This window comes from Anabrus simplex, chromosome 2 (genome assembly GCF_040414725.1).
Source record: "Anabrus simplex isolate iqAnaSimp1 chromosome 2, ASM4041472v1, whole genome shotgun sequence".
NCBI lineage: Eukaryota > Metazoa > Arthropoda > Insecta > Orthoptera > Tettigoniidae > Anabrus > Anabrus simplex.
Window position 1 is genome coordinate 653494474 of NC_090266.1, and position 20627 is coordinate 653515100.

Consider the following 20627-nt stretch of genomic DNA (forward strand, 5'->3'; position numbering starts at 1 on the left):
GCAAAGTGCCAAAAATTGAAAATAAACTGCTGAAAAATAAAACAAAGTGAAATGCAATTGAAATTAAAAAAAAAAATAAAGATCTACATTACAATAACTCAATTATCTGCCTAATAAAATTGACTGAAGGTCGATCAAATTTAAATTATACTAGATTACGTCGACACTGTCTCCATGACGAATGACGTGAATAAATTCAAAACACTGGTCAGAAATACCACCTCATTGAATAACTGGTTTGTAATACATTGAAAAATGTCTATCAAAATAAACTTGCGTAATTGAATGATTAATTGGTTAAGTCATCAAATCAACACTGACTCAGAGGTGTTTATCAAATATTTAACACATGTGATTCAGTTGGGAAACACCCAACTCTAAAATAATCATGGACTGCACTAACCATGTATAACAAATAAGAGGAAAACAAAACAACCATGAACATTGTACTTCACCTACCACATAACCATTGCCACATTTTAAACTACTCGTGGTTGAAACAAGAAATTATTGAAACATGAACCTGAGTGTTACAATCACTCATTTAATTATTTAAACCTCACTTGCATGACTGTGATAGCCTGGACCTCTTAAAATATAAAAATTAATTAGGCCAAGTGCCTCATGTTTACATCTCAAATGAAAGCGATCCCTTTACATTATTAATTTCACTTAATTTGCCGCTGCCTGCATTTCCATTACGACTTCGTATTTGTGGTACTACCACTAGATGGAGGCAGATCCCATCTCATTTACCTCATTCATTTGCGGCACTTATGATACAACTGGTTTATTAAGGATCGCTTCATTTTCCTAATTGAAATGTAGTGGATTTCTAAGGCTTGGTAATTACTGAATGTCTGGTATGAGCATACCACTACTATGGTTTTGACTATGAACTAATCGATGATCTCTTATCCTAACACATGAAATCTTATTTACATAAATGGACATATCAATGGAGAAACACTGCTCCAAACAACAAAACAAAAATACTGAAATCAAAACTAACCTAACTATACCTATCTATTTCCATCAATCAAATACAAATAATTCACGTATGATCAGATTCTACAAATAAACGGTGATAAAAGATACACAAAGAAAGGATATTAACAAAAATCTAGATCCCAAACATCGCTGCCTGCTGAAAGTAAAAAAAAAAAAATGCGCAAATATCTGAGTCTAAAGAAAATTTACCCAGCTACAAGTAACAAAATATTGTGAATTTGATGGCAGTCTTCTAACCTCAGACGAAAAATGTCTGGCTATGACACTATTCAGCCTTTACGGACAATAATTACTGGTATTACATGTCATCCATGATTCTACATGACTGTCAAAATACACATTGATTCGTCGCTCTGCTCACATATTACCTCGTGCATTAACTTGCATATTTGCCGAGCATCTACTTTCCCTGGAAACTATTTAAAACAATACAGGCTTCTGCCTACAACCATTTCCCATGTCGTCATATATTTAACACACTCGGTTAAATTATTCATCTCTCAATTCTATTTATTCATCATTATTCTCGACGTAGTAACTCATAATGCGGCCTCGCTCGTATCCGGCGGGCGAAATAACTGTCGTTCACATCTCTGTTTCTTACGACACTGTTCATGACATGGTCCAAATATCACATTTCCATTATCAACGCAGATCATCAGGGATATTATTCACTTAGCTCGATCTTTCGATCATCCTTCGCTTCAAATCTCACAAAATATCATAGCTGACTTATCAATGGCTTCCTGTCACTAACTGTTTACTAAAATGACGAGATTGCCTCTCAAAAACACGGCTATTGAAAATGTGTAACCGCAATTACACACAGAAATAAATATTCGCGTGTCCACCAAATCGTCGCAAAAATACACGGTATAAGAGCTACCGGAAACGGTCATCTGAATGATGATTACATAACATGAAATAATCTGAATGCGCAAGTAGCAAAAGTAAACATTAAAAATCAACAAGGCGGCATCTACAAAATCATAACTTCAACAGAAATATCGCTCATAACTAACGTTATAATAACATGATTATTATAATTATTATTACCAAACTGCGTGTTGTAACCAAGGTTGAAGTTTACAGAACACAACTTTATTTGCTTCACTTTATGATATTTACACAAATAACTGAAATTTATTTTGAAGCAAAAAAGAATATTGAATCTTGAGAAAGTCTGTCTTTATACAATATGTACAGGTTTGCAGTCTTTATATACACTTCTATCTTGAAAAGATAGTCTTTGTGAATTGACACGTTGATAGTCGAGAACTATCTGGCACACTAACATAAATGTTCATGAGAGTCCTTGTTTGTTGAAGTGCCTGAATTCCTAAAAAGCAAGTTCAATTGATTGAAGAAATTCCACCTAGCGAAACTAAGGGAGCTTGCATAAGTTAGGGAATGAAAATGGCTTGTAAAAGAATTACGGAACATAGGCAGCGGAAACAGGTAAGGGAGCGGTGACCAGAGGTGAAACCTCGTACTGCCAGAAATTCAGTCCACCTGGTCGAAGCACATTTTCAAGAGGAGTAGCCTCCGTGCTCGACGTAGGGTGTATTCTGGAGCTGGACACCGGGGCAAGTGGGCAAGTGAGCAGGAAGGGAGCTCCTATTTATAGTACACTCGATGGTCAGGCACGCGCACTGAGGGCTGCGCGTCGAAGCTAGCAGAATGATACACAGGCGCGCGTGCAGCTGGCTGACGGAGCGAGAAGGGAGCGCCGGACATACAACACCCTCCCCTCCTAAATACGCCGGTACGGCGTGAAACGGCGGCGGCGCTGGCGGCGACTGCGATGCTGGGGCGGAGCTGCTGATGTCTCTGTTGTATTGTCCGGAGCTGGAACTGGGCGGAGTGGCGCTGGCTCGTCCTGAAAGGAACCCATTGTTATTAAATGATCTAAAGCTCGTTCGGCAATAGATTTATCTGGTTTAGCAATAGCATCAATAGCTGGACAGGGGCGGTAGCGTAGACGTATCTGATCTTGATGGCGGCAGATACGTTTCTTCGTAGTCTGTATCTCGTAGAGACGATGACCCAAAGATCTGCAGATGACTCCAGGTATCCAGAGTGGGTTGGATTTGAATGTCCTGGTGTAGACCTTGTCGTTGAGGGAGAACTTCGTTGGTGAGGTCTTATGCTGGGCCGGAAGAGGCTGTAACAGAGAAAGTAAAGTTCTGTGAGGTCGTCCATGGAGCTTCTGTGCAGGAGTGATATTATCAGCGCCGGGTAGAGTTCTGTAGTTGTTTAAGAGTTGGAGCAAGGCTTGGTCTTTAGTTAAGCCTGAAGAGACAGCTTTCTTCATACTTCTTTTAAATGTTTGTACGAAGCGTTCAGCTTCACCATTAGATTGAGGGTGAAAAGGTGGTGCTAGGATATGACGAATGCCATTATGTGTACAAAAGTTCTGAAAAGCAGTAGCTGTAAATTGAGGTCCTTTGTCCGAAATGAGTACTTGCGGTAAACCTTCTGTAGTAAAGATTTTCTGGAGAGCACGAATGGTAGCTTCGGTTGTAGTAGTCGAATGCATATCCACTACATATGGAAAGTTTGACAGTGAATCGATGACTATTAACCACATGGAATTGAGGAAAGGACCTGCGAAATCGATGTGAACTCGTTCCCATGGAGTAGTAGCAGGAGGCCATGAAGCAAGATCAGAAGACGGGGCGTTCTGATTCGTTTGACATTGCTCACAATGACGTATTAGCTTTTCGATGGCGGCATCAATACCGGGCCAGTAGCAGTGTTGACGGGCGAGTTGCTTTGTTCTGGAGATACCCCAATGGCTTTGGTGTAATAATTCGAGAACTTGTTTCTGTAGGCTAAGTGGGATAACCACTCGGAAGATGGTGCCTGCTTCTAGTAGTACAACTCCGGCACGAGTCGTGAGACGATGCTGCATACGATGATAAGGTGCCAGGTGGGCAGGAAGTGTGCTCTGAAGAGGCCAACCGTTGCGGATGTAAGTACGTACAGTAGCAAGTGTACTGTCCTTATCCGTAGCTTTAGCTATGCAGGTAGCATCAATAGGAAAACTGGATACAGTATCTTCAAGTTCTATGTCCAACTGAAGACATTCAGATTCTTGAGAATCGAAGGCAGTATCAGGACCAACGGGTAAGCGGGAGAGGGCATCAGCATTACAATGCTGGGATGTGGCTCGATATACAATCTGATAGGAATAATCAGAAAGGAACATGGACCATCTTTGAAGCTTTCTGAGGGAATTCTCTGGGATCTTATTACCAGGATGGAATAAGTGTACGAGAGGCTTATGATCGGTAATGATCAGGAAATGGTTGCCATAAAGATATTCATTGAAACGGCGAATACCAAAGATGATGGCTAAAGCTTCTTTCTCTATCTGTGAGTATCGACGTTGATGGTCATTAAGTGTTTTCGAAGCGAAGGCGATGGGGCGTTCTTGTCCATGACGATCCTTCTGGGAGAGAACGGCACCGACACCATAGTCTGAAGCGTCAGTAGCTAGCGTGATGATCTTGTCGGGCTGAAAATGAGTGAGTTGTATAGCTTGAATTAAGGCGTTGTTGATTGTTTTCCATGCCTGTTGGCATTGCGGAGTCCACTGAAACTTAACACCTTTTTTACGTAGAGCGTTTAATGGAGCTGCTACTGTAGCGAAGCGTGGAATGAACTTATTATAATAGTTCGCTTTGCCTATGAAGGACTGAAGCTGCTTGAGGTTCTGAGGTGCTGGCATGTTTACTATCGCGGAGACATTCTGCATACTAGGACGAATTCCATTCTTATCAAGTATATGTCCGAGGTAGTGAACTTGAGGCTGAAAGAAGGTACATTTAGCGAGATTCGCTCGTAGGCCATTGTCTTTCAATTTCTGGAGAAGAAGGCGGAGATTGGTTAGATGTTCCTGATGATCTTTTCCAGTAACAATAATATCATCCAGGTAGTTAGCACAACCGGGAATGGAGGCGGTGAGTTGAGCCAAATAGCGCTGAAAAATAGCTGCTGAGGAGGAAACACCGAATGGGAGCCGCTGGAGCTGGAGCAGTCCGAGAGGAGTGTTGAGTGTGAGAAATTTCTTAGATTCTTCGTCTAAAAGTAGCTGGAGATATGCTTCTTTAAGATCAACTCGAGAGAAGAATTGTCCACCAGAGAGACGACGGAATAAGTCTTCTGGACGTGGAATAGGAAAGATATCGGTTTCGAGTTGTGCGTTGACTGTAGATCTAAAATCGCCACAAAGTCGAACATTACCATCAGGTTTCTTGATTATCACGAGTGGAGTAGCCCATTGACTAGAAGTAACTGGTACTACAATTCCAGTTTGTATCCATCGTTCTAATTCTTTCGTGACCTGGTCTTGAAGTGCTAGGGGTACTGGACGTGCTTTGAGGAAGCGAGGCTTAGCTCCGGATTTCAGCTGTATGTGAGCTGTATAGTCTTTTGCTGTTCCGAGCTGAGAGTCGAAGACTTCAGGAAACTGCGCTAGGAGAGCGGTAACGTCAGAAGTAGGATGCAATGTAGATACGACGTTAATGTTGTCATGTATCTGGAAACCAAATAAGTTAAATAGATCCATGCCCATAATGTTTGATGCAGTGTAGTTGTTAACTACGAGAAGAGGAATGGCCTTCTGAATTCCTTTATAACTAGCCTGAAGCTTAATTTGACCTTTGATGTCAATTTTCTTCTTGTTAAATGTCACGAGCTGGATGTCAGCTGGAGAGCATGAAGGTGAACCTAAGTCGTGGTAGGTAGTCAGGTTAATAATAGAGACAGGTGATCCAGTGTCTAATTGAAAATCGACAGATCGATCAGAGAATGAGAGAGGAATGATGATTTTGTGAGAATCCTTTGTGGGAAGAATAAGATTGATCTGATCAACTTCCATGTCTTGGCGGGGCTGTATATGCTTCCGGCGCGCTGCAGTAGTCTTAGCAGGGCGGAGCGAACTTTGACAGACAGTCTGAATGTGTCCAATTTTATTACATCGTTGACAAGTAGCTTTGAAAAAACGACAGTCACGACGTTCATGATGCTTGAAACAACCTCGGCAGGAAGGCAGGAGTTTCGAGGTGCTTTTAGAATTGGGCTTCCGTGTAGCATTACGAGAGGGAACCTGGCGAGAATGCTTGGTGGAGAGCGCCTTATCCGTACGGTTCACTGTAGCAGAGGACTTGCGGGCCTGAGGCGAGACTTGTGCAACTTCGTGTGGAGAAGCTATGGCTGCGGCAGTCTTGGTAGTAAGCTCATAAACCGTAGCAATACGCTGGACGTCTTCTAAAGAAGGGTTACTCTGCTTGACAGCGTCAAAACGTATTTTGTCTTCAGGAGTATGTAAAATTATCATGTCCCGAATGAGAGAATCAGTGTAGGATGAACCACAACCGTCCTTGGAGCAGATGAACTGGCAGGGTTTAGCTAGACCACGCAATTCAGTTATCCATTCAGTATGTGTCTGATGGGGTTGCTTTCTACTCTGAAAAAATTTATAGCGAGCAGCCACTATGTGAGGAGCTTTGGCATAGTGTTCCGTGAGACGGGCCAAGAGCTGTGTGAAGGGTACCTCAGATAAGTGTTCTTCTGGACTTAATTTACGTAGTAATTCACACGTAGCATTGCCAACCGAACTAAGAAATAGTGCGCGGCGGCGTTGATCATCTGTGACAGAATGGCAGATGAAATGCTGTTGCAAGCGGGCTAAATAAACTGACCATTCTTCCTTAGCCGGATCAAAAGCAGAGAACGGAGGAATAGCTGATGGCTGTGTAGAGATAGAAATAGCTTGAATAGCCTGAATTAATGCTGCCTGTTGTTGTTGCATAAACTGTTGTTGTTGCTGCTGTAAGGCTTGGAAGATCGTAGCGAGTTGTTCCGCAGTAGCCATTGCGAGATGCGTGCAAGAAAGAGTAAGGTAAGCTGTGTGTCAGAACTGGTTGGAGTGTCGTTGTTGTGTAGCACGTCGGCGTAGAGTTGACAACTGGGCCCGTTGAATTGTAGTGGTGGTTTTGTGTGTACCTCGTCGCTATAGAGTTGGCAACTGGGACCGAAGAATTGTAGTTTGTTGCTGTTTTTTTTTTACCTCGTCGCCATAGAGTTGTGTTGTAACCAAGGTTGAAGTTTACAGAACACAACTTTATTTGCTTCACTTTATGATATTTACACAAATAACTGAAATTTATTTTGAAGCAAAAAAGAATATTGAATCTTGAGAAAGTCTGTCTTTATACAATATGTACAGGTTTGCAGTCTTTATATACACTTCTATCTTGAAAAGATAGTCTTTGTGAATTGACACGTTGATAGTCGAGAACTATCTGGCACACTAACATAAATGTTCATGAGAGTCCTTGTTTGTTGAAGTGCCTGAATTCCTAAAAAGCAAGTTCAATTGATTGAAGAAATTCCACCTAGCGAAACTAAGGGAGCTTGCATAAGTTAGGGAATGAAAATGGCTTGTAAAAGAATTACGGAACATAGGCAGCGGAAACAGGTAAGGGAGCGGTGACCAGAGGTGAAACCTCGTACTGCCAGAAATTCAGTCCACCTGGTCGAAGCACATTTTCAAGAGGAGTAGCCTCCGTGCTCGACGTAGGGTGTATTCTGGAGCTGGACACCGGGGCAAGTGGGCAAGTGAGCAGGAAGGGAGCTCCTATTTATAGTACACTCGATGGTCAGGCACGCGCACTGAGGGCTGCGCGTCGAAGCTAGCAGAATGATACACAGGCGCGCGTGCAGCTGGCTGACGGAGCGAGAAGGGAGCGCCGGACATACAACACTGCACTACTCTTATTTAAATCTCATAAGATAGCATTCTAATCTGTCAAAGTGACTTACTACAAAATGATCCAGAAATAATATGCAAACACATCTACGTAAAGGAAGTACGCAAATAACCCTAGCTTACACTTATTATTATTATTATTATTATTATTATTATTATTATTATTATTACGTGAATTATTTACAATCCTATCTAACCGTCTAAGCTACATTTGATCATCGATTGGTTCATAGTCCTACATATTTATTTGTACATTTTGTTGCTCATTACCTTAGTGCTGGAGGCAGGTTGGATCACCCTCCGGGCTCTGTCATGATGAATTAGAATTCCATCTTGAAGCTGATGTGGTAATCCGAAATATCACACACACATGCTTGATACATCTTTATATTGGCGTTACACACGTTCACATTTACATACACAATCGCATTTTCTAGCACTTCAATGAAGATTATACAATAACACTGCATAAACACCTGACGTGAAGTCGAAAGTCTGCTCTCAGCTACCTGCCTGGCGTCGTGCTGTGCCTCACACACCCCTCTCAGTTTGTTTGTTTAAGGCATACTGGTTGTTCACCTCTTCGGAACATAACAGTGTACTCAAGGTCTTAACACCGCGGCCTTCCATTAGTGAAACAAAGTCATTCTTCTCCCTGTAACTGCTTTAACTAATTTCTCCCCCATAACATCTCGCTTGCCATAACAGTTCATTGAAAGTGATGAAAACAAGCTAAAAGTACTGCTTCCAATGATGTGTGGAGAAATCTTATACTAATCGTCCTCCAAAATAAAAGAATGACCTTTCAACAAATATCCAAACTACACGTGGATTAGAAAAATTTTATGCAGTTACGTGTTACAACATGTTCCATTGTTCCTCTCGGTTGGTTGTGTAAGTTCATTTAAGGCAAGTGTTGAAAAGTGTAGCTATTGCCTGATTATCTCTGCATAGATTCAAATTAAATAAAAGTTTGTTAAAGTGAATACATGGCTCACTCGGATGCCAACAAGTGTCTCTGATCGCGTTCCTACCAGACTCAGAATTCACACAACTGATTGAACTAACTCCGTACTAGACTTCGTACAAGAACTCCTTACAAGACTGAATTAGACACTAACTACTTCGCACAAGACTGAATTTGAAAGCTGACTGAAGATTCATCAAACTGCTCGTTGTTTTTGTAAACAGTTCTCCCCCCACTTCGAAAATAGTCCTGTGGAAGGGATGTGGCATAGTAATCTTGCACTTGGGACCGATTTATCATACGTCCGTAGGTTAAAGCTTTAAGAAATATGTTCAAAATCTTCCTAATTTCGGTCTGACTTGTTATATTGCGCCGTGGGAAACGATCACAGGGTAATCCATACGACGGCGCACGTCACCGGCGTTATTTCCTTCCTGCGGATGGTCTCTTCCCGCCATGATAGTTTGCTTTCTGGGTGATACCACCCTTCCATGTAAAGTTACAATTTTCTTAATTAAACACTAATTAATCACACATTTGCACCGATAAATTTTAAAATATTGTTAGGAAGTCAGGACACCGTTTTCCACAACTACTCCGGGCTCCAAATCGCGAAATACTGGCTGTAGATTCCCGCTATGACAAGGCATTTAAATTTGCAATTTTGTGATTGGCTGAGACGTTCGCGCTCTCCGCAGCATGGATGCTTCCATTTTCTGCCAAGGGTTGACGGGTATTATTGTTTTCTCTCTTGCACTTCTAAGTAGGTCAAGTTCCAACGCGTGATTTTCCCGTGAGAACCGAGTAGAAAGTTCCCACTCCTTGTCGGCACCATAAACTTTATTGGATGTACCACTTAGGCCAGCTATCTGCTGTTCGTGCCTTAAGAAAAGTTCTGCGGATCTCCTTGCAGTCTGACCGGCGCCAGAATGTTGCTTTGTGACTGCCAGCTTTCACAGCCTACTGCTGTATTCCATTGCGAATTATTCAACTTTTAATTCATACATTAATTACGCAAATTCGCTTATGGGTGCAATACGGACCAAAAATGAGATTAATGACTTGTAATACAACAGCAGTGATTCCCGTATTCCTTGGAAATAGGACACAAGGAAGACTGAAGGAAGATCAAGTGGACAGCGCCTCAGCAAAAATAGCGTGACTTGTTTACGCTGTAGCGTCTCAGAGATAGGCAGCTGAAACTAACCATCACAGACCTATGGTTCCTATGATCGTAATAACTTGTATTTTTACCATCTAACATTCCTTTAATTTACAAAACAAAGTTTTTCTGCACACTGTATGTGGAGGATAATGAGCCTGTGCACATACGTGAATTTCTTACAGTAATAATTCTGGATCCTGTCAGTTCCTGGTGTCTTTGAGTTTTGCATGTTATTAATTGCTCTCTCTACTTCTTCTGTCGTGACATATCTTTAGTGTTGTCATCATATTTTCTACATGTGGTATCCAGTGTGCAGTTTCATTGTGCTCGACAGGTATTGACCTTATTGATGAGCTGTAAGATGCAATATTTTCTACAGTTCGTACATCATTGTTCTTATGGTTCGCATCAGGTACTCTGAGTAGATTGAAAAATTGTTTTGGTTTCTACTGGAAAACGTGTTTTTGGGTTTTTCTCTCTGTGACATTGTGTAACATCTTGGACGTCTTCCAAGGGCAGTGAGCTTTTGTTTTGATGACCACTAGAGCTACACAGTAAATTGCTGTGTGTGTTTGGTTGAACGCCTGATTAGTAGCTGGATGACTAGGCGGTATTCGTTTATTCAATATTTCCATCATCTTGGTGAACTTCCTTGTTTGTTTTAGCAGGGTAGTATTAGTCTTTGTGTGGGGTCTGTATTCTCATATTTTGTCAGAGCCATCTGAAATTTCATGTACATTTTTGTAGCTATTGGATCCTCGAGGCATGTTCACTTTCTGGCTGTACTGTTGTATTCACTGGTTGTTCTGCGATTTCTTACATTTCATGCATTTCACCTGTTGAAAAAAGGATGCTGAGGACTTCCTAGTTTGCTAGCAATTTCCTGTCGTAATTTTGTTCAGAATGTCAGGAAGGAAGTTTATGGTCACATTGCCCTTCTTTGGTCAGCTATCTGTTATTCAGACACTTGACTGTTGGGGAACTTTCCTGTGAATGCTCCATGGAGTCTGTGTCAGTAGTCTGTCATAATCCCAGCCTGATAACTCTGTAGTAAGTCCTCATTACCAAATTTATTGATAGAATTGTCCCATTTCATTCATGTGCAGGAGTTTCCCCCTGTAGTGGTTGCATTGTCATTGTCTTCAGAGGGTGCAGCTAGTAGTAGTTACGTGTTGTGCATGTCCTTGGCTTAGGTGACTGTAGTTTCTTCAGGATTCATTCCAGCTGGTGGCCATCTGCTCACCGACCTACCACCACCAGCTCTCAATCTGTCATTCTCAACGGTGGTTCCAAGAGTACACTGGCGCTTCCCAGTCAACAGCTGTTTTGCGAGACAGTTTTCTTTTCTTTCCATATTCATCATGTAACTGGGTTGCATTTTATACCTTCTGCCTGGTTACATGCTGAGGCACCCCTCTCCTGGGGTACAGACACATTTCATATCTGGGACTGCTTATTCATTAGGTTGCCCTGCTTAAATCGCAGGTGCCCTCCATATCTAGATGATTGCCCACTATCTGCCACCTGTGGACCCATCTAATAATAGTCAGCTCTGCTCCTTCCTCCTAGAGGCAAACGGCTACTACTATTGCTGCTACTGCTGCTGCTGCTGCTACTACTACTACTAGTACTACTACTACTTGGGAAATTAAACAGTAATCAGAAGATAGAATATAGAAGCTTATTATGAACATTGTACAACTTATTGTGCAATGTCCATATTAACATAAGAATTCATGTTAAAAGCTGTGGTCCTAATATCTAATAAAATTATACAAGTTTTTCCCATGAGAAGCTTTCACTTTTTTGAAATATTGTAAACATTTTTTATGAAGCACAAGACATCATCTCTTGTCATCTTATAAACCATGGTTAATGACCAGATGTGGCCTAATAACAAATGAATGCCCATGTAAGATACCAGGTACTGTGGAAAAGGTTGCAATATTTTGGGTATATTCAGAGAAATTGCCGTCCTTGTGATTAGGCTGCTATAGTGGTTCTATGCACTGTTGTTCCTGAACTATTGGAGGTGCAAGCTTTGTGGGAAATTGTATAAATCAGGCCAGTACATTGCTTCACAGACATTGATTAAAGCACACTTCCAATAATTTCAGCTTGCTTCAGACCTGTGGGGAGTACTGAAGGCTAACATTTGACAGACCAGAGGCTTCTCAAGTATGATCAGGCTAGCAAACTACTATTTGATGGGATTTCATCAATATCGATGCAACTTGTGGAAGGCAGAAAGTAGAATTGGCAGAGTCAACAGTGTGTTAGAAATGAATGATATTGAGTGTAAAGAAATTATAAAATAGTCCTAACAGTCTTCAAAAGAAATACAGCAGAATTGTGTGAGCACAAATCTACCTGAGGCAAGTTACTAAAAAATGACAATATGCAGGCCTTAAATGAGGAAACGTCCTCTTTACCAACATCCCACAATAATCCCATGTCCAGAAGTTAGCCAAACCAGGTGTAAAGTAGATGACGCTGTCCTATCTTTCACGTTTTAAAACCATGCAGCATTGGTCATATACCCGAACGCACCTGCACTCAAAAAAATAACCTTTAAACAAAATGACCAACTCTGCTATGATAGAATGGTAGAAGACTGAAACATTTCCAAACCTGACATGCTTCATTCACGAAAAATCAGAAATTTACTGAAATAACTTATAATACCAATATAAATGGTCCATTATTGGACATTATAAATTTTCCAGCTAACTCATTCCTGGTTGCCAGCGTTTCGCCCACGTGTGCTAGGCTGGGCTCATCAGTTGGTACCTAGCACACCTACCAAGACGCTGGCTAGTGCATACCGTGAAGGCCACTGCGTAGGCTAATTGTAGCCACCGGCAGTGCCAATGCACTATGATAGACTTTGTCCCACTATCAAAAATTGATGCCTGCTTGGCCATCAGATGACAAAGATGTTGATTCCTATAGGGAATCTGAAATATTTGTTCCGAATGAGTATGCACTAGCCAGCGTCTTGGTAGGTGTGCTAGGTACCAACTGATGAGCCCAGCCTAGCACATGTGGGCGAAATGCTGGCAACCAGGAATGAGTTAGCTGGAAAATTTATAATGTCCAATAATGGACCATTTATATTTGTATTATAAATTTACTCATTCGGAACAAATATTTCAGATTCCCTATAGGAATCAACATCTTTGTCATCTGAAGGCCAAGCAGGCATCAATTTTTGATAGTGGGACAAAGTCTATCATAGTACATTGGCACTGCCGGTGGCTACAATTAGCCTACGCAGTGGCCTTCACGGTATGCACTAGCCAACGTCTTGGTAGGTGTGCTAGGTACCAACTGATGAGCCCAGCCTAGCACACGTGGGCGAAACACTGGCAACCAGGAATGAGTTAGCTGGAAAATTTATAATGTCCGATAATGGACCATTTATATTGGTATTATAAATTTACTCATTCGGAACAAGTATTTCAGATTCCCTATAGGAATCAACATCTTTGTCACATGAAATAACTTATACTTCCAACTTGAGGAAATCACCATAATAATAATAATAATAATAATAATAATAATAATAATAATAATAATAATAATAATAATAATAATAAAATTTTTATAGACACCCGAACTCCTACAATTTGAAATTGGAATATGAGATTGCAATGGCTTTATGAATAACCCCCCAATAAATTTCCAACACTTACGACAACGCGTGCTTAATGCCACAAAAATAATTCATATATTTACACTCAAACAAACATAAAGATGCCACTAAACAGTGGTGTGGGTCGGAACCCCACCAGCATTCACACACTTTCATACTCCATGCAGATTACCTGGAAAATGTGATGGCATGTAGACATACCCTTTGAAAACCTGTCATCTAAGTAAACCTATCCTTTCATTGAATTGAATTTTAATCCCTTTTAAACTCAGTTAACCCAAGACATTCCTTGCATCTCTACTTCAAGAAAAGAAAGTACAAAACACAGAAAATATTTATCCCATAAATGATGCTAACTACTCAGCCATGCAATTAGAATAAAAATGGCAAACTATGACTTCATGCACATAATCAAACATGTACTTTACATGTTGCCAGCCATTAAGGATTTACGTAGGTAGTTACCTTCCCTTTCCCTTCACTATTGTTATCTCGTTTTGGTGTTTTCAAAATTTGTACGTTCCTCATCACTGGATGTTTCATTCCATGCTTGTGTCAGTGTCATATTTTCTTACGTGCATACACGTTATATGACACCCTCTCAGACTGATTCCGATGATGCCATCAGCTTCTGCTTCGAATGCTAGCGCTGTACAGCATACGCTGAGCCGTCTGGTGACGAATGAACATACCACTTACACTTCTATTAGTAACGTCTCAATTCAAACTTTCATTCTTGGAGAAGTCTTCCTCGTGAACAGTCGAGATTTTCTTCAGAAGACGCAGAACAAAGTTCTCTGCAAAACAACGAATTTTACCTTATTTTTTTTAACGTGGCATAAGCCCCAAAAGCCTATATCATGTCTAAAAATACAACTTGACTTTTAAAATGAGTGATATTGAACATTTGTTGTGAGTAGCAGTAGCCAAGATAACTATCAAAAACTGATGAAGTGATGAAGACATTGGCCTAATTAACCATCATGCTCTTCATTAGAAGAAGACAAAATGGATGGAATTAGTTAATTGGAATAAGACGGTACGTTCAGTGCTTTCTTTGGCTTTAACCTTTTATTGACCCATGATACATCTTCCGTTTTTTGCATTGTTAAAATGGTAGCAGTTCATTGAAATATTGTTTTATCATTTTTATGCACTATATTATACTGAAATAATATTTATGTTGTTCCTTTAACATCCCTTTTAACTTTTGTAGCTTTCAGAAATGTCGGGGTGTCGGAATTTTGTCCTGGATGGGTTCTTTAACGTGTCGTAATCGTGCTCTCTCTCCTTTCGCCACTCTCTTTGTTCTGTCTTCCAGTCAGCTTAGCTGGCGATACAGCATACTCATCGTTCAATGTCAAATGTATCCTACATCTTACTGTGAACCTTAGGATGTTGAACCATGGGAAGTGTAGAAAGTTATACCTTCTGAACTGTAATATTTTAGTTTCCATTATAAATTATACAGAATTATTAAAATGCTCATATTTTGATATATTCATGTACTGGACATGTTCGTAAAATATGTTTGTAGAGCATGAAATTATGTTTTTGTCAAAATGTCATTTTCGCTATAAAATGTTTTGTGTAACTTTAAGATAGAACTATCAATATATTTCTATAGTGCATATTGCAAGGTCATTCTACTTCATCATCACCAGCTAACTGCTCTGGGATGCCCAGCTATTTTTCAGCTAATTAATCTTAACACTACCATTGATTTTACAGCAAAATGACTATCACCTAGTGCGGTATTAACCATTACTGATTCATTCATTCAGGTTGATAATCCCCTCAAGCTTAAGGCTATTCAGCATTACACTAGAGAGAGTAGGAGTACTAGATCCATAATAAATTGACTTTGAATAGAGGAAATGTGCAGCTATTGAGAAGATTTTTCAGTATTACTGTCTACTTTCTGATCTGTTGTAAACATTGAGGGAGCTCTATAAGGACACAGATGCTTCAGAATAACAATACTAGCCAGAACTGCATGAACATGATTGGTTGAAAGTTCTCTAAAGTAGTTTTAAGCTAGATGGAGCCTAGGAGGATGATGGTGATGATGATAGGGGGCAGATGTTGATAACCAGGTGACTGGAAAAAAGGAATTATAAAACCATTGTTTAAAAAAGGAAGTGTACCAATTTTAGAGGCATCACCCTTTTGACACATTGCCTCAAGAATATGGAGAAGATCATAGAACGAGACTGAGAAATAATGGAAAATCAATTTGAAGAGGAACAACATGGATTTAGAAGAAATAGAGGAACCACAGACCTAATTTCTTCACTCAGGCAGCTAATGGAGAAATGTTGGGAAAAAGGGAAAGACATGATAAGTGTTTTTGGATTTGGAAAAATCGTGTAACAGGGTGGAGAGAGAAAAAAGTATGGGAATTTTGGAAACAATTAACATCCCAGAAGCACTAATTAAAAAAGTTCAGATGTTGTATGATTGTGAAAGTAGTGTGCAAGTAGGAAATGGAAGATCTCAGTGGTTTAAAACATGGATACTAATAAAAAGGAACTCAATGAAATAGATAAGGAAGATTTTAATGCATTTGTTTTTGCTGATGATAGTAAATATAGAGATGGATGATCTGCCTAGTCAATACAATGTGATAATTTTTTTTAAAATTTACCTTTCACATTTACATTATATCTAGTACATGTTTCAAGAAAATGCACATTCTCTTCTTCAGCTAATTAAGTTAAAATTTGTGTATACAATAAGACGTAGTGAAAATAGGGGCCCCATTTAAGAAATCTAAAACTATGACAAGTACAATGTAACATGTTAAAAATTGATGGATGGTGGCATGGAATTAAATTCCATCTTGTCATATACAATAAAACACTGTAGGACGATGTCTATATGAATAAATTGTTGAGCACTGAGTCCTGTTGTGATGTGACTTCACTGTGTCCTTGGTGTTCCAATACTTTCTTGTAAAATTCAAGTAGGGTGATATTAAGAATAATATAAAATGATATAAAACCTTGTTGTCAAGCCGATACCCTGCGTTAATATGTGTTTATGCAGCCAGGTTGATATGAACTTTATATGGTCTGTAAGAAGGAGAAGTAAAATAGAAAATGTGACTGCAAGACTGTAACATAAACAAAATGAGAATACAGCTCGTAAAAATTATTAAAACTTACCAATGTTATAATATAAGTGGTGCGCAAGGCTGTCATATGACTGTCAAAGGGATATAAACGCAACTGAAGTTGTTCGACGACTGATTGCGGTGTTGCAGTGGGAGGAGCGGTGGTTGGAAAGATGATGTTATCGTCATGTTCCCCCCCTTACACGCTTTCTCTCATTCTCTTCTGCCCTCTTCATAGAATATTGGGTCACCAGTTTAAACAACTGATTATCCTCTGCCATGTGCTCATTAATGCTATTTACACTATCAAATTTTTGTAACTTGTAAATTTCTAACTTCTCAAGGGCATTAATTTGTTTACCTTTATTTAAAAGGTGTAACAAAGCCATGTCCCGTTCAATATTAGTGAAATGATGATTGTTTTCGTGCATATGTTCGCACATGGCAGAGTAACTAGAATACCTTTGTGCATTCACATGCTTTTTATAACGTACCAACATACTTCTTCCCGACTGTCCTACATACTTCTTTTAGACGGTTAAGGCGCTGGCCTTCTGACCCCAACTTGGCAGGTTCGATCCTGGCTCAGTCCGGTGGTATTTGAAGGTGCTCAAATACGTCAGCCTCGTGTCAGTAGATTTGCTGGCACGTAAAAGAACTCCTGCGGGACTAAATTCTGGCACCTCGGTCTCTCTGAAAACCGTAAAAGATTAGTTAGTGGGACGTAAAACAAATAACATTATTATTATCATACTTCTTTTTGCAGTCTTGACATGACAATTTGTATACTCCCGACTTGCTGAAAATACTACTGGAGTTTACGTCATTCCAATTGACCAAAATAATATTACTATTATTATTATTATTATTATTATTATTATTATTATTATTATTATTATTATTATTATTATTATCTGTTCTAAAAGATATGTGGATATTTTGTTTACTAAAGAGTTTAACCAAACCGTATGATTGTTTATTAATATAAGTGAATGTAGCAAAGTTCTTCTTTTCTTTCCTATCTACAAGTAAAGTGTTTGGTTTATTCATGACCGTACTCTTTATCCTATTGACATAGCTCATAGAGTAACCATTTCTTCTGGCAATATCGTGGATGATGTTTATCTCTTTATTAAATTCATTTTTATCTAGAGGTATATTTACTGCTCTGTTGATCAAGCTATAAAATGTCGCTCTCTTGTGTTCTCCCGGGTGGTTCGATTCTTTCCTGATTACAACATTTGTATGTGTAGGCTTTCTGAATACTTGGTAAGCCAGGTTTTTATTACCTCTAGTTACTGTTACGTCTAAATAGTTTAGATTTTTATTATCCTCCGATTTGATTGTAAACGTTATATGTTTATCTAAGTTATTTAACTGATGTAACAGCTCGTTTGGTTTGAGATCCTGTTTGTTAATGATAACGAACGTATCATCAACAAACCTCAACCATAAATCTAATCCTTGTATTTTGCCTACTATTTTATTGGATTCCATATGGTACATATATATGTCTGCCAGGATACCAGACGCTGGTGATCCCATGGCTAACTTTTTAACTTGTTTGTACACGTTGTTATTAAAAGTAAAAAAGGTGTTTTCTAATGTGAACGTTAATAAGTTGATGAATTCATCTGTTTTTACTCTACTCAACTGACTGTATGTGTTTAAGTTATCCTTAACAATGTTGAAAGTCTCCGTGATCGGGATGTTAGACTACATATCCTTAACATCAAAGCTATGGATAGTATTCGGTTCTGATAAAATTACACTTTTTTGTCCTATTACAAATATCTGTAGTATTGCGGAGACTAGTATCTACATTAAATTTGTAATATTTCTCTAAAAAACTTGTGTATAAATTTGGCCATTTTATATGTGGGACGGCTTCTGGAGTTTACAACCGGTCTAATAGGTATGCCTTCTTTGTGTACCTTAGGCATTGCCCTCAATTTAGGTAACCCTGGGTTCATGTTTACCAAGCGTTTTGCTTCTTTCGACTCCATCAAAAAGTTAGTATTGGTTAAAATTTGCTTAAAGAAGAAGAAATGATTACCCTACAAGCTATGTGAATAGGATAAAGAGTACGGTCAGGAATAAACCAAACACTTTACTCGTAGATAGGAAAGAAAAGAAGGACTTTGCTACATTCACTTATATTAATAAACAATCATACGGTTTGGTTAAACTCTTTAGGAAACACAATATCCACGTATCTTTTAGAACAGCCGGGCTGAGTGGCTCAGACGGTAGAGGCGCTGGCCTTCTGACCCCAACTTGGCAGGTTCGATCCTGGCTCAGTCCAGTGGTATTTGAAGGTGCTCAGATACGTCAGCCTCATGTCGGTAGATTTACTGGCACGTAAAAGAACTCCTGCGGGACAAAATTCCGGCACCTCAGCATCTCCGAAAACCGTAAAAGAGTAGTTAGTGGGACGTAAAACAAATAGTATTATTATTATCTTTTAGAACAGATAATAATAATGATGATGATGATAAAATTTTGGTCAATTCGAATGGTGTAAACTCCAGTAGTATTTTCAGTAAGTCGGGAGTATACAAATTGTCATGTCATGACTGCGAAAAGAAGTATGTAGGACAGTCAGGAAGAAGTATGTTGGTATGTTATAAAGAGCATGTGAATGCACAAAGATATTCTAGTTACTCTGCCATGTGCGAACATATGCACGAAAACAATCATCATTTCACTAATATTGAACAGGACATGGTTTTATTACACCTGTTAAATAAAGGTAAACAAATTAATGCCCTTGAGAAGTTAGAAATTTACAAGTTACAAAAATTTGATAGTGTAAATAGCATTAATGAACACATGGCAGAGGATAATCGATTGTTTAAACTGGTGACCCAATATTCTAGAAAGAGGGCAAAAGAGAATGAGAGAAAGCGTGTAAGGGTGGAAACATGACTATAACATCAGAGACAGTACTCTCCACCCCTCTTTCCAACCACCGCTCCTCCCACTGCAACACCGCAATCAGTCGTCGAACAACTTCAGTTGCGTTTATATCCCTTTGAGAGTCGTATGACAGCCTTACGCACCACTTATATTTTAACATTGGAAAGTTTTAATAATTTTTACGAGTTGTATTCTCATTTTGTTTGTTACAGTCTTGCAGTCACATTTTCTATTTTACTTCTCCTTCTTACAGACCATATAAAGTTCATATCAACCTGGCTGCATAAACACATATTAACAGAGGTTATCGGCTTGACAACAAGGTTTTATATCATTTTATATTATTCTTAATATCACCCTACTTGAATTTTATAAGAAAGTATTGGAACATCAAGGATACAGTGAAGTCAGATCACAACAGGACTCAGTGGTCAACATTTTATTCATATAGACATCATACTACTGTGTTTTATTGTATATGACAAGATGGAATTTAATTCCATGCCACCATCCATCAATTTTTAACATGTTACATTGTACTTGTCATAGTTATAGTCTTATATATACTAGATGTAGTGTAAATGTGAAAGGTAAATATAAAAAAAAATATAAAAATTTAACCTAATATATTGACTAGGCAGATCAACCATCTCTATATTTACTGTGATTAAGTCAATACGGACCCAATACTGGCCATTATGGTCAAGATTATTAATAGTTTGCAGCTGATGTTGCCATTTGGGCAGAAACTGAGAGAGATATTCAGAGGATCTTTGGAACATCAAGTTTAAGGAATATAAATTACCTGTGAGCAAGAGCAAAACAGTGGCAATGAAAGTTAGCAGGACAAATACACTTCGTAACCTCATTCTCGAGGGAGAGAAGATTGAATTAACTGGGGAGTACAATATCAAATGACGGAAGTGCCAAGAATGAAGTGTTGAACAGGGTGCAAAAAGAATTCCAACTTCTTCCATCAAGCATGGAACCTAATATGGGGCAAGGGAGTTCATCAGA

The 20627-nt window shown here is 39.2% G+C and overlaps 1 protein-coding gene across 2 annotated transcripts in view; it reads left to right on the top strand.

Moving 5' to 3' along the window:
• EDTP (Egg-derived tyrosine phosphatase) overlaps positions 1-20627 on the top strand; it is a 294601-nt gene that overhangs the window by 167019 nt on the left and 106955 nt on the right. The window lies entirely within an intron of this gene.